General features: G+C 40.5%; 1 protein-coding gene across 3 annotated transcripts in view; it reads right to left on the bottom strand.

Annotated features, from left to right (window-relative positions):
* Positions 1-12,254, bottom strand: part of LOC149205819 (uncharacterized) — a 55,671-nt gene that overhangs the window by 24,744 nt on the left and 18,673 nt on the right. The window lies entirely within an intron of this gene.

The raw sequence follows: 12,254 nt of genomic DNA on the forward strand, positions 1-12,254 counted from the left end.
AATTTCATCAGGGCTTGCTAGTATTCCATCTGTTGCAAGTGGGGCTACAACAACAGCTTCAAAGGTTGAGAGAAACATCAATTTAGCAAGACAATACGCTCAAGAATTGAAATATCCCTTGTGGAAGTATGTTACAAGACATCAAAGACCAGGCAACAAGTTAAAGGGAGGAGCCAATGTTCTTTGAACATGCAGCTCTTGCAACAACAAAAGGAAAGAAAAAAAATTATCCCTCTACAGATAGAAACTACGACAAGCTAAGAATTGTGCGCAGACATTGATCGGCAAGACTTAAATTAAACTTGATTTCTTATCGGAGTATTATCACCTACCTCTGTCATCAAATTTACACAGTTGCCTTAATAGTGAAATGTTGAGTTAGAGGAATTACAAATTTCCTACTTGTTTCTGATTTTAGAAATCACAGTGAAAGATGAGTTTGATGAATCTAGGTCACACTTTCATTGGAGGGGAAAGGTATTGAGAATACCCACCAACCCTAGTATTTTGTAGAAGGACAGCTTCCTTGGAGAGAGAGAATCAGCAATCAATAAAAAAAGTTTGGGCCATCTTAGGAACATATAATTAATGATAGAGAAAAATGTACTTTCTATGTTTAGAATTAATCGAATTTATTTTCTTTTTAGGTCGGTCCTGCTGTTCATGGATTAAAGTGCTTTTGTGGCATGGCTTTGTGCAAGAATTACAGGCATAGTAATACATGACAGGACAAATTTCTGACATTTGTTGTTTAGATACATATTTGCAGATTTTATTACCAAAATACACAGTGCATAGACAGTTGCAATGTTCTCTATCGATTAATTGCCCAAAGGAGAGCAAAGTAGCCTATCCAACCCCGTAGACTATAGTCATTGATAAAGGGGGAAACTCATTATCCAATGTTTTGGGGAAACATTAGGTAAATTTTGGGGTAGCTAGGGCAAAAAGCCCAAATTGGGGGTTGCACATGAACCCCTCACATTAGATTAAGGAAGAGAAACCCCCCATGAAGAATCTATAAGTAAAGGAGAGATGGAATCGTTTTCTCATCGTTGAATTGAATTGGATTATCTCTATTTCTTTGAGCCTGAGGCTCTGAGGGTTTTAAGACCCGTTTTCCTTTGTCTAGTTTTGGTGGAGGTGATTCCACCCTAGCTAGACTTCCTTTTCTGTCCTATTGCAGCACAATATTTTGAAGTATCTCTGATTTGGTTTTTGGCAAGCAAGGAAGCAAACTTTGTATGGAGATTACTTGGTCAATCAAGTCCTGTTCAAAAGTAGCAAAGATATTTTGTGGTATGCCTGGTCATCACAAGTCTTTCTGAAGCAGTGAGACATCTCTCTTTGGTTTCCTATAGCTCATCTGTGTTTCAGACTACCGGCTAAGGAAAAAAAGCCTGTGGGTCATCTGTAACAGGCAGAGGAGGTTGTAGGCCACAGGGCCGTAGGGCTGCAGGGCCAAGGGTCGCAGGGCCGGAGTTCATTGGGCAGCAGAATTGGTCTTGGTGGTTCATCCTGAGGTAGCGGATTCCTCCTTTGGACTGTCCGAGTTCACTCAGGGTCTTACACAAGTGTAGATTGGGGTAGCAGATGAACTAGCAGCCCTCTAAGACAAGTGAACCAGCGTGGCAAGGTGCTCCTCCAACAGCAAAGGCAATTCTTGGATAGTAGGGTCGGTCATAAACCCCTTTTGCAGTGAATTTTTTGAGACAGTAAAGTCCAGGTTGATATTAGCAGCAACCCTAAACATCAGGGAGCCCAAAGAGTGAGTCATTGTGTTAAAGTAGTAGTAGCAGAATTGAAATTGTTAAGTTGTAGTTGTTAAGGTATTTAGTAAGAAACTGTTACTAAACTGTAGGGCTAACAGCTATTCCTGCTGGTGCAACAGCCATAAAATGGATATTGCAATTTGGTATACACTGTTGAATACTGTTTCCTTGTTGTATTTCTACTATCATCTTTGTTGAATCAAAGTTATTGTGATTTTGGAGCAAATACGCTTATGCTCTTAAACCCCTAAGGGCAAAAATTAACTTGGGGCATTAAAGTGGTATCAGAGCTGGCTCACCTTGCCAACCTGCGAACATTTGGGTTGATGTCACTGACCTAGGATCTTTAGGGAAAGCTACAATGGAGGATTGGCAGAAGCAGTCTTGGGAGAAAACCAGGCAAACTATAGCTGCTCAATGGCAGCAGAACCAGCAACTGATAACACAGCTTCTTGCCCAGTTGGAGAATAATGTGGGTAACAACTACCATGTCCCTATTCAGCCTAATACCCGCTGACAGACTAGCACTGAGACAGCCAATCAGAGACCTTGGCATCCCCAATTCCTAGATGGGCGGAAAACATAGAATTGTGGACCACCAAAACAGAACAAAGATACTTCGGATTATTGACAGGAGTACCAAACACTAGAAAAGGGTACTTGGGTAGCCCTAACCTTTCAGGAATTCTGTGACATTAAGCACAAAGGTAGGCCCAGAAATTGTGGTAAGGGCACAAAATAGAATGCAGTGGTCACTAGATCACAACCTGTAACAAAGCCATTTGGCACTCTTCAGACAGTGCCTCAAATGCCTATTGGTCAAAGAAAGGAATCTTCTCCTGTTGTTCAATATGTAGTATCTAGTTTGGCTATTAATGAAAACTCGGTGCAACTAAGGACAACATCTCTGTAGACTCCAAAGGAAAACCCAAGGGTACTTATTGTTCAACAGCCTAATCAATCTCCTGCATCTACTACATGAAAGCCAACAACAAATACAAAGGAAATGGCTATACATACTAGTGGTAACATTGGGGCATCATCATTGGAAAAGACAATTACACAAGAGCTAGAGACAAATTTTATTATTCAGACCAATGACAAACAATTTTATGGCCTTGATAAATTGTACGATTGAAAACAGAACAGTGGCTATAGGATGTCTGGGCCAATGCCTAGTGCTTCCCAGCATGCAATCAAGTCAATTGATTACAAGGTTGATGGGATCCATGTCCACACAAAAATGGAGAGCGATACTTCAACGGGCCCAATAGGTTGTGTGTGCAATTATAAAAAGCATAACCAGACATGGCTGAAGAAAATGTTGATTCTGCAATCAATTTTGAAGGTAAACAATAAGACGAAGGTGGAATCTCAAGAACTCCCAGAGATTGAAACACAGCTTCAAGAATTCTCCAACCAGGATGGGGAAGGTTTTGCCTCTATGGAGTCCATAAAGTCCCTCTTCAGGATCGAACATTGGAAGAAGAAAATTTTAGAAGACAGGGAGGTGAAGTGCAGACTTAAAAACAAGGCTATCTGGCTTGAATGTGGAGATGACAATATAAAATTATTTCAGGCCTATGCAAAATGTAGGAATATGGGCAATACCATCTGGAACCTTAGCGACCAAGGTCTCATCCTTCCAAGACTTAGCACAAATGGGGAAGAGACATTTTGAAAATCTTTACAAAACCCAGGAGGAGATCACAATTGTTGACATCATACGCACTGCTCTCCCTTTCCCAAGCTTTGTTGATGAGGAGGGAAATAGAGATTTAATGGCCGAAATCACAAAGGAGGAACTTAAGAAAATTTTACACAGTTTCCAGAAAATAAGAGCCTAAAGTCGAATGGATGGGGAGTGGAATTTTTTATGGAGCTCTTCCATAGCATGGTATCAATCTTCTGGCAGTCGTCAAAGTATCCAGAAGGGAAAGGGAAATTCTCCCTGCACTTAATTCCACTTTCACTGCCCTAATTCCAAAAGTGGATTCCCCATCATCCTTTGAAGACTTTCGGCCCATCTCGTTATGTAACAACATCTACAAGATTATAGCAAAAGTTATAGCCCTAAGGATCAAGCCCATACTGTCCTCTACCATTTCAAAAACACAATTCAGTTTTCTTGAAGGATGACAGATTCACAAGATGATAAGGATGGCATAGGAAGGTCTTCACAGTATCAAAACTTATGAATCTCAAAGGGATGGTGGTAAAAATCATTCTGTCCAAAGCATGCGATAGAGTAAGTTGTATCTATCCACGGCTTCTTCTCACATGTGGATTTCTGTCTAGACTTTATTATGTGGTTTATGAGTTGGCATTCAATTTGTCTCTTTCGCTGTGCTCATCAATGGCACTGCTTCTCCCTTTTTCAATGCTCAAAGGGGCTTACGCCAGGGGTTCCCTTTCTCCCCTTTGTTATTTTTGCTGGTGGCGGAAGCTCTGAGTCACCCTTTGGATGAGGCAAAACAGAGTGGAGAATTTCATGGATGCCTGGTGGGTAGGACTTTGGCTATCACTCATAGAAAACCTGATGGAGATTTTATCCCTGTTTCGGAAAGCCCCTGGTATGTTTATCAATTACAGAAATTCCTCCATACATTACTCAAACCTGAAGGAAGAAGAGCTTCGTCAAATATCATGTTATCTCCCTTTTGATTCCAGGCCTATGGATGAGGGTCTTAAATACTTAGGTTTTCACTTGAAGCCAAACAATTACAGCAAGGAGGATTGAATGTGGCTAGTAGTGAAGACTGAGAAGAGAATTGAAAACTGGAGTCACAGATGGTTGTCTAGGGCATGTCGTCTAGTCCTAGTAAAGTCTGTTCTATAAGCAATCCCAGTTTACTGGGTGTCCCTTGCCTGGATACCCAAATGTGTGCTGGAAAAACTCAAAAGACTTTGCTACAATTTTCTTTGGTCTGGGAACAAGGAGTATGGCGTGTTACCTTGGGTTCGTTGGGAGAAAATAGCATGTCCAAAACTAATGGGTGCATGGAGCCTTGAGAATATTTTTCAGTTCTCCCAAAATCTGGCAGCAAAATGTTGGTGGAGGTTAATTTCCACTCCAAGCCTGTGGACCTCAGTGGTAATTCAAAAATATATAGCACCTAGTACTTTGGTAGACTGGATCCGCAGAGAGGATAAGCCAAGAATGAATATGTCAGTCATATGGAGAGCAGTCCTGAATACGTTTGATGTTATCAAAAGGGGCTTGCTTGGAAGGTAGGTAGAGAAGACAAAGGTGAGAATTGGATAGAACCCATGGCCAGGCAGTGATCATGGTCATGTGCTCCCTCAGCCCTTAGAGGAATTCTTGCACGACAGGGGATTCATAAAGCTATCTCATATTGCTAGCCCAACCACCACCACAATCTGGAGACAAGGTTGGCGATCTGCTGAAGAATTGGGTTTAGCAGAGGCATTTCAGGAATCATGGAGGATAAATTCACTCTTGATTGGGCACATTTGAAGTTTGAACCATGGAAAAGGAGGATGAATTAGTTTGGTGTACTTCTCCTTCAAGCATCTACACCCCAAAGTTGGAATATATTTCAATTAACGTGGAAAGAATGCCAGATGCTCCTATATGGTGGTGGAAGCTTGTATGGAAGGCTCGTTGCCCGCCAAAGGTGAAAATTTTTATGTGGTGCTTAATTGAGAATAAAACCCCAACCTGGGATGTCCTTCAAAAAAGATTTGCCCAAGGACATCGATGGTGTGCTCTTTTGTAAGGATTTTGAAGAAACTACCTCACACCTTTTCCTCGATTACTCCTTCGGCCAACAAGTATGGGCTGTGTGCAGGACTGTAGAAGAACAAATATGACAGCAGGCAAGTCAAAACGTGGAGGATGCTTGGCAGGTTTGGTTTACAAATCCCTCATCTCGTCTTCGTAAAGCTCTTACATTGATCATATATTGGGGGGTTTGAATTGAGCAATTTTTCAGGATAAGCTGACTGTCCCTATGGTTGTAGCAGCAGAAGCAATGGCTATTCTAAGCCATTTTCCACAAGATAAAGAAGTTCATCGAATTAGAGTCATTGAAGTGGAGAAACCAGACCCCGCAATCCTTTGGGCCTATTTTGATGGGGCCTCCACTGATTCTTGTCAGAAAAGTGGGGATGGTTTCATTCTCAACATCTCCGAAAACCATTCTTATCATGTTTCTATGGGTTTTGGACCTGGATCAAATAATCAAGCAGAGCTTCAAGCTTGCAGAAACCTCATGTTATTTGCCATAGAAAAAGGAGTCTCTCATTTACAAATTTTTGGGGATTCTATGCTGATAGTCAACTACTTAAACAACACACAGTCATGCTGAAACACCACTCTTGCTCCTCTCTTGGATGATGCTATCAGTCTAAAAAACTGATTTGTTATCTTCCCATGCCTTCATCTCCTCAGGGAAAGAAGCCAGGCTACTGACAGACTGTCAGAGGAAGGATTGAACATTGATTCTGGATCGTGGCGGATTACAGCAAAAAGAGATGACTCCAGCTATTCATACTACCATAGACCTTTTGAGAGAAACTCGCACACAAGCTGACAGAGTACCACACTGAACAGCTACATGTATACATTCTCAAAAATGCTTTCTCATTCTGTTATGTTAAATTTTGCTATGCACACAGGAAATTTACCTGGAGTTCTCATTATCCTAGATGACAGTCTTTTCTGACAAATACTTGAGAACCAGCACGCTACATATTTTGCAAAATTTTGATACATTATAGTACCACTTTCATTTGAAAATTTCACGTTTACACACAATTAGTGTCTACAAAATGTAATTTTTATCATTTCCAATGAACAAAAATTACGGTGTTTTCCCCGGATTTAAACAAACAAACAAAAAATTTGTCATCATGAGTAGCACTTGTATTGATTTTTTCCTCTATAGATAAGAGGCTTGTATTCTACAGCAATATTCAGATCTAGATTTTAAAAGTGTAATATAAGTGCCTTTTTAAATGAGACTTTCCAACTAATAACTTACAATCATCATATTTCTATGTGGTTCACCATTTTATTTATGCATGTAAGTCATTATTTGCTAGTTAGAGATCAGACTGTTGATTTTCTAGTGCAATTAGGGTTAGCACAATATTTCTGAAATTTTGATAATTACTTTTGATGTAGATCTTCTTTTAACTTGTTCCAATATATCATTCAGCAATTATACTTTAGAAATTCAAAAATAGAGAACAGTAGACCAGTAGAGATCACAATGCACAAAAGAGAGAAGATTTACCCTGGAAAAACCCACTACAGGAAAAAACCAGGGAACCTTTTCAATAGAGAAATTCTTCTTGTTCAATGACAAACACATCCAAGTCTTCACCTACAAGTCAAGTCACCTAAATCTGATCCTGCACTTCCAAAATTTTGGCCCTCCTGCAATATCAGTTGCCCCAGAATTTCAACTTTCCAGCAGTTGCCCCAGTAACCTAGAAAATTTCGGCCCCCTGCAACAGTTGCCCCAAAAACTGTGAATCACAAAGAGAGATTCTTTCACGCATGTGAGTTGCTAGAAAAAGATAGGAGAGAGAAAATTCGGCCTTCTTCTTTGTCCTTCATGCACTTGCCCAAAAATTGTCTTGAGAGAGGAATGTGAATTGCCCAAATGAGGAGCTCAAGTTGCCTTTATATTAGTAGTCCGTCTAGGGTGAATGGATGTGTCTCTTGGCCAGGGCCGAATTGACTTGGAGGGAAACTAACTTGTCACTTTTGGAGCCAAAAAATTCATTTTAATATTTAAAATTTACATCTTTTAAAAGTCGCAATGGGACTTTGACTCAAAATAAATTTTCCTTTGGGGTGGCAAGAGAGCGAGGGATATTACTTAATCCCAATGGAATTATAGAAATCAAATATGCATGGGGCTTCTTCGGAAGGAAAACCAATAATCAAGCTAAAATGTATCGTCTCCTTCAAGGACTTCGCATTGCTAAAGACAAAGGCATCAAAGACATAATTATTCTTGGAGACTTGCTAATAACAATCCACTATCTCCTTAAGAGAGATAGCCCAAAGGAAAATTCCCTTGCCCTGGTGCTTCAAAGGATCAGAGGTCTGGTCGCATCCTTCCATTCCAAAGGGTTCTTCCATGTTCTCAAAATCAACAACATGGATGCCGATTTGCAAGCAAAGAAAGCTTGATCTATGGACGAGACAAAGCTTGAAATCAACGATTTGAATTATTCCTGCCCAATCCCCTAAGTCTATATGCTCCTTATCTTTTGGGATCACCCTTGGACCCTCCCTATGAATAAATGTCCTCTTGAATTTATCCTATGTCCCCTTTTTTTATCCCCTTTACCCTCCCTTCTCCCTTTCTATTCCCCATCCCCTCCTATGCAATGTCGCATATCCCCTCATCAGACACATTGAAGGCTTAGTGATATGGTTAATTGATCAAACTTGTATTTCTCTTGACATGGCAACCAATGATGCCAAAATCGCGATAAAATCGCAATTTTATCGTTTTATCGCAATTTTTTCAAAACAACGATAAAATCGCCTGGTTTTTTCACGTATTTTTTTGGCGATTTTTTCCAAAAAAATTGCGATAATTTCGTTTTTATCGCGATTTGAAGTGTTTTTATCGTCGAGCCGGCAGACAGCGAGTTATAAACACCAAAAAAACGATTTTATTTTATTCATTTCATTAGACAACGACAGTGGTGGATTGGGAGTGACCTAGGAGAAAAACCTTGGTCAATTGGGCGCTGATTGGAGGAGAAAACGACTCAAAACCCCGGTGGATTGAGAGCTGAGGAGGAGAGGATTAATTTTCTTCGGCAAACTGGTATGGGCACCAAATTTATGTGTTTTGTTTTGGTTTTTTTTGTTTTTGGTTGGGTTTGGATAACCCATTGGTTTATCAAATATTTTTGAGTTGATTTGATGGTGTTTTTGTTTGTTAAATTGTCAAAAATTCCTTGTGTTTTGTCATGTTACTCATGTATGTAATTTTTTTTAATTTTTGTAACTTGCAATCCTTATTTTGCCATAGGTTCACCATTCAACTTCAAAGTTCAAACTTCATCTTACAAATTTAAAACTCAAGGGTCAAGAGTTCAACCAAGTTACAAACATGCCAAGGAAATTGGATCCTCTGTGGGAATTTGGTGAACCTGATGGAGGGCTTGATAGAATAAACTTATCTTGCAAGTTGTGTGGGCAGCATATGTCTGAGGGTGTTTATAAATTGAAGTATCACCTTGCACAAATCTCTAGATTTGATGTAGGGCCTTGCTCAAATACAAATCCGAAAATCATCCGAAGAACCATGAGATTGTTGGAAAAATTAGAGCACAATAGAGAGGCCAAAGCAGAAATGAAGAAGCAACTAGCAAAGACGGTGTTAGGCTCAGGTGAACAAGGAAATGGCACTGGTTTTACTTCAGCATCAATATCTACAACCAACTCGGTAGCTGCCTCATCATTTTTTGTTCCTAGAACCACGCCTAGTTCACAACCATCTATCACTTCAATGCTTTAAAAAACTGAGAAAGAACAAGCTGACAAGTTGTTGGCCAAATTTTTCCTTTGGAGTGATATTCCTTTCAGCGTTGCAAGGAATAATCCATTTTTCCAGCCTATTGTTAATGTTATTGCAACTGTTGGCCCAGAGTACAAAATCCCTTCTTATGATGACTTTAGAGGCCGAATTCTTCAAAATGAAAAGGTTGACTGCACCAAAAGATTGGAGGAGTTTAGGGCATCATGGGCACAAACAGGATGCACTGTGATGTCAGATGGTTGGACCGACCAAAAGGGGAGAACCCTTATAAACTTCTTGGTTAGTTGTCCCAAGGGGACAATGTTTATGAAATCTATTGATGCATCTTCACATATCAAAGATGCAAAAACTTTATGTGATTTGCTGGATGTGTTTATTTTGGAGATGGTTGCAAAACATGTTGTCCAAGTCCTAACGGACAATGCTGCAAATTATGTTGTTGTTGGCAAGATGCTTATGGAGAGGCATCCTACTTTCTTTTGGACACCTTGTTCTGCACATTGTATTGATTTGATGTTGGAGGACACAGGGAAAATTTCCTTTGTCAAAGATATTGTTGAGTCATCAAAAAGCATTACCAAATTTATATATAATCATACATCTGTGCTTAGCTTGATGAGAAAATTCACCAACAACAAAGAGATGGTGCGCCCAGCCATTACACGGTTTGCCACCAGTTTCATATCTCTTCAATCCCTCTTGAATTCTATGTGGGATGTGAAGAGAATGTTTCTTTCAGAGGAGTGGCATGCTTTGACAATGAGCCGCAAACCAGAGGGAAAGGCCATATGCAGATTAGTTTCATACCAGGAAGACTTCTGGGCGGGTGTGCAGGAGGTGTGCACCATTACTGAACCTTTGGTAAAGGTTCTTCAATTAGTTGATGGTGAAAACCCGCAATGGGCTATTTGTATGAGGCCATGGACAGGGCCAAAGAATCCATTCGGGCCTACTATGATGATAAGGGAGATGAGGGGTTTCAGAGACAACTCCTCCTATGGGAAGTGATTGATGAACGATGGAACAACACACTCCATCGTCCCATTCATGCTGCAAGGATCTACCTGAACCCCGCATTTTCTTACCCATGTGGGTTCGTATTTGATGTTGAGATCATGGATGGATTCTTACCCTGTGTTCAAAGGATGGTGTGATCTCCAGCAAAACGTGCAGAAATCTCCAAAGAAATTGAGACATACAGGATGGCAGGTGGCACATTTGGCTTTGACATGGTTGTGACTGATAGGACGACTAAAATGCCAGGTATTTTTTAGTTTGTTTCAAATTTCATTGTCTCTTCAAGTTCATAACTTCATACTTTGCTTCAACTTTCAAATTTCATTTTTTTCTTATGTTCACTTAAAATTTTATTTGTACTTTTGTTGTAGATGCATGGTGGAGAATGTATGGTGCCAAGGTACCCCTTCTGCAAAAGCTTGCCATTCAAATCCTCAGCCAAACATGTAGCTCCTCAAGATGCGAGCGCAACTGGAGTGTATTTGAAAAAATACACAACAAGAAGCGCAACAGGTTAAACTTAAAACTTAAAATATTGCAAATTTCCAAATAATTTTTTGAATTCATTAAACAATATTTTTTTATAATTATTATTTCATGATCTTTGTACAGGTTGGAGTCCCAGCGACTTAATGACATGGTCTACGTCTACTACAATCTTCGATTGTGGGTGAGGCAACTTGAGAGGATACCTGAAATGGAGGCCATCTCATTGGATGGGATTGACACCACTGCCGCATGGAGGGTTGAGGCCGAGAGGCCTCTCATGGAGTCTGTCGATGATTGGTTAGAGCAGAAGGTAGTGGAGGGGGAGGAGGAGAAGGAGGCGGAGCATCAGGAGGAGGAGGCGACACCACCTACTCGGGCTACCCCTACCACCAGTAGAGGACGTGGTCTACCTCCTATAGCTCCTAGTTCTTCAGCTTCTAGAGCACAGCAGAGTCCACAACCAACTCCACCGTGTTAATTTTACGTATGTTCTATGCTTAAAGCAATTTATTTCAATTTTCACAGTTAGCTCCATATATTTTCCAGATTAGCAATCACATCAGCATTAAAGTAAATTGCAGATAGAACATAAACATAAATCACAGAAGACAAGCCAAGACAAGAGGACACAAGATGTGGCGCTAGCCAGGGACAAACGCCAATGTGGGGAACCCTTGATCAATTCTTCTTATATGTTCTTCAATAGTTCAACAGAGAGAGAGAGAGAGAGAGAGATAGTACGTTTACAACAGAAGTCAACACTTTGACTTATCTAGATAAGAGCATAGATCATCTCTAAGAAGATGATACATGAGATCAGTTGAAGACATGTTGCTTCAACTAATTCTCCAAGGTGACTCCTTCACCTATCATTGTGTTGCATTTCATCATCATGTTGCACCTCACCACACTGCACCATGCTGCACCCATCATCACTATGTTGCATCTCATCACACTTCATTAATCATGACTATACCCATAACTGTATTGCATTATGTGCCATTGCTGCACCATGTTGCCATCCCGACCTATGTGTTGCCTGCACCATGTTGCCATCCCGACCTATGTGTTGGCTGCACCTTGCTTGCTTGTTGTCCCTTGCTTGCTTGTTGTCACTAGCATGCTTGTTGTCACTAGCATGCTTGTTGTCCTTAGCATGCTTGTTGTTGCATGCTAGTTGTCCCTTGCATGCTAGCTATAACATTGCATGCTTGGTGTATTTGCTGCTAAGTACCATACAACTGTCCCAATGTTAGTTAGTTGTCCCTTGCATGCTGCTCTCCTTCGGAAACAGATATTCCGGCTCTTTCGGCAATTCTCGGTAGTTCTGGCAATTCCGACTATTCCCGACAGTTCCAACAATTCCGACAGTCCCGACAGTTCTAGCTTTTCCGATAGTTCCGGCTTTTCCGACTTTTCCTGCTTTTTCCGACAATTCCAG

Source organism: Pinus tabuliformis, chromosome 1_2 (assembly GCF_031772625.1).
Source record: "Pinus tabuliformis cultivar Carrire ecotype Pingquan chromosome 1_2, CPIR1, whole genome shotgun sequence".
NCBI classification, from domain to species: domain Eukaryota; kingdom Viridiplantae; phylum Streptophyta; class Pinopsida; order Pinales; family Pinaceae; genus Pinus; species Pinus tabuliformis.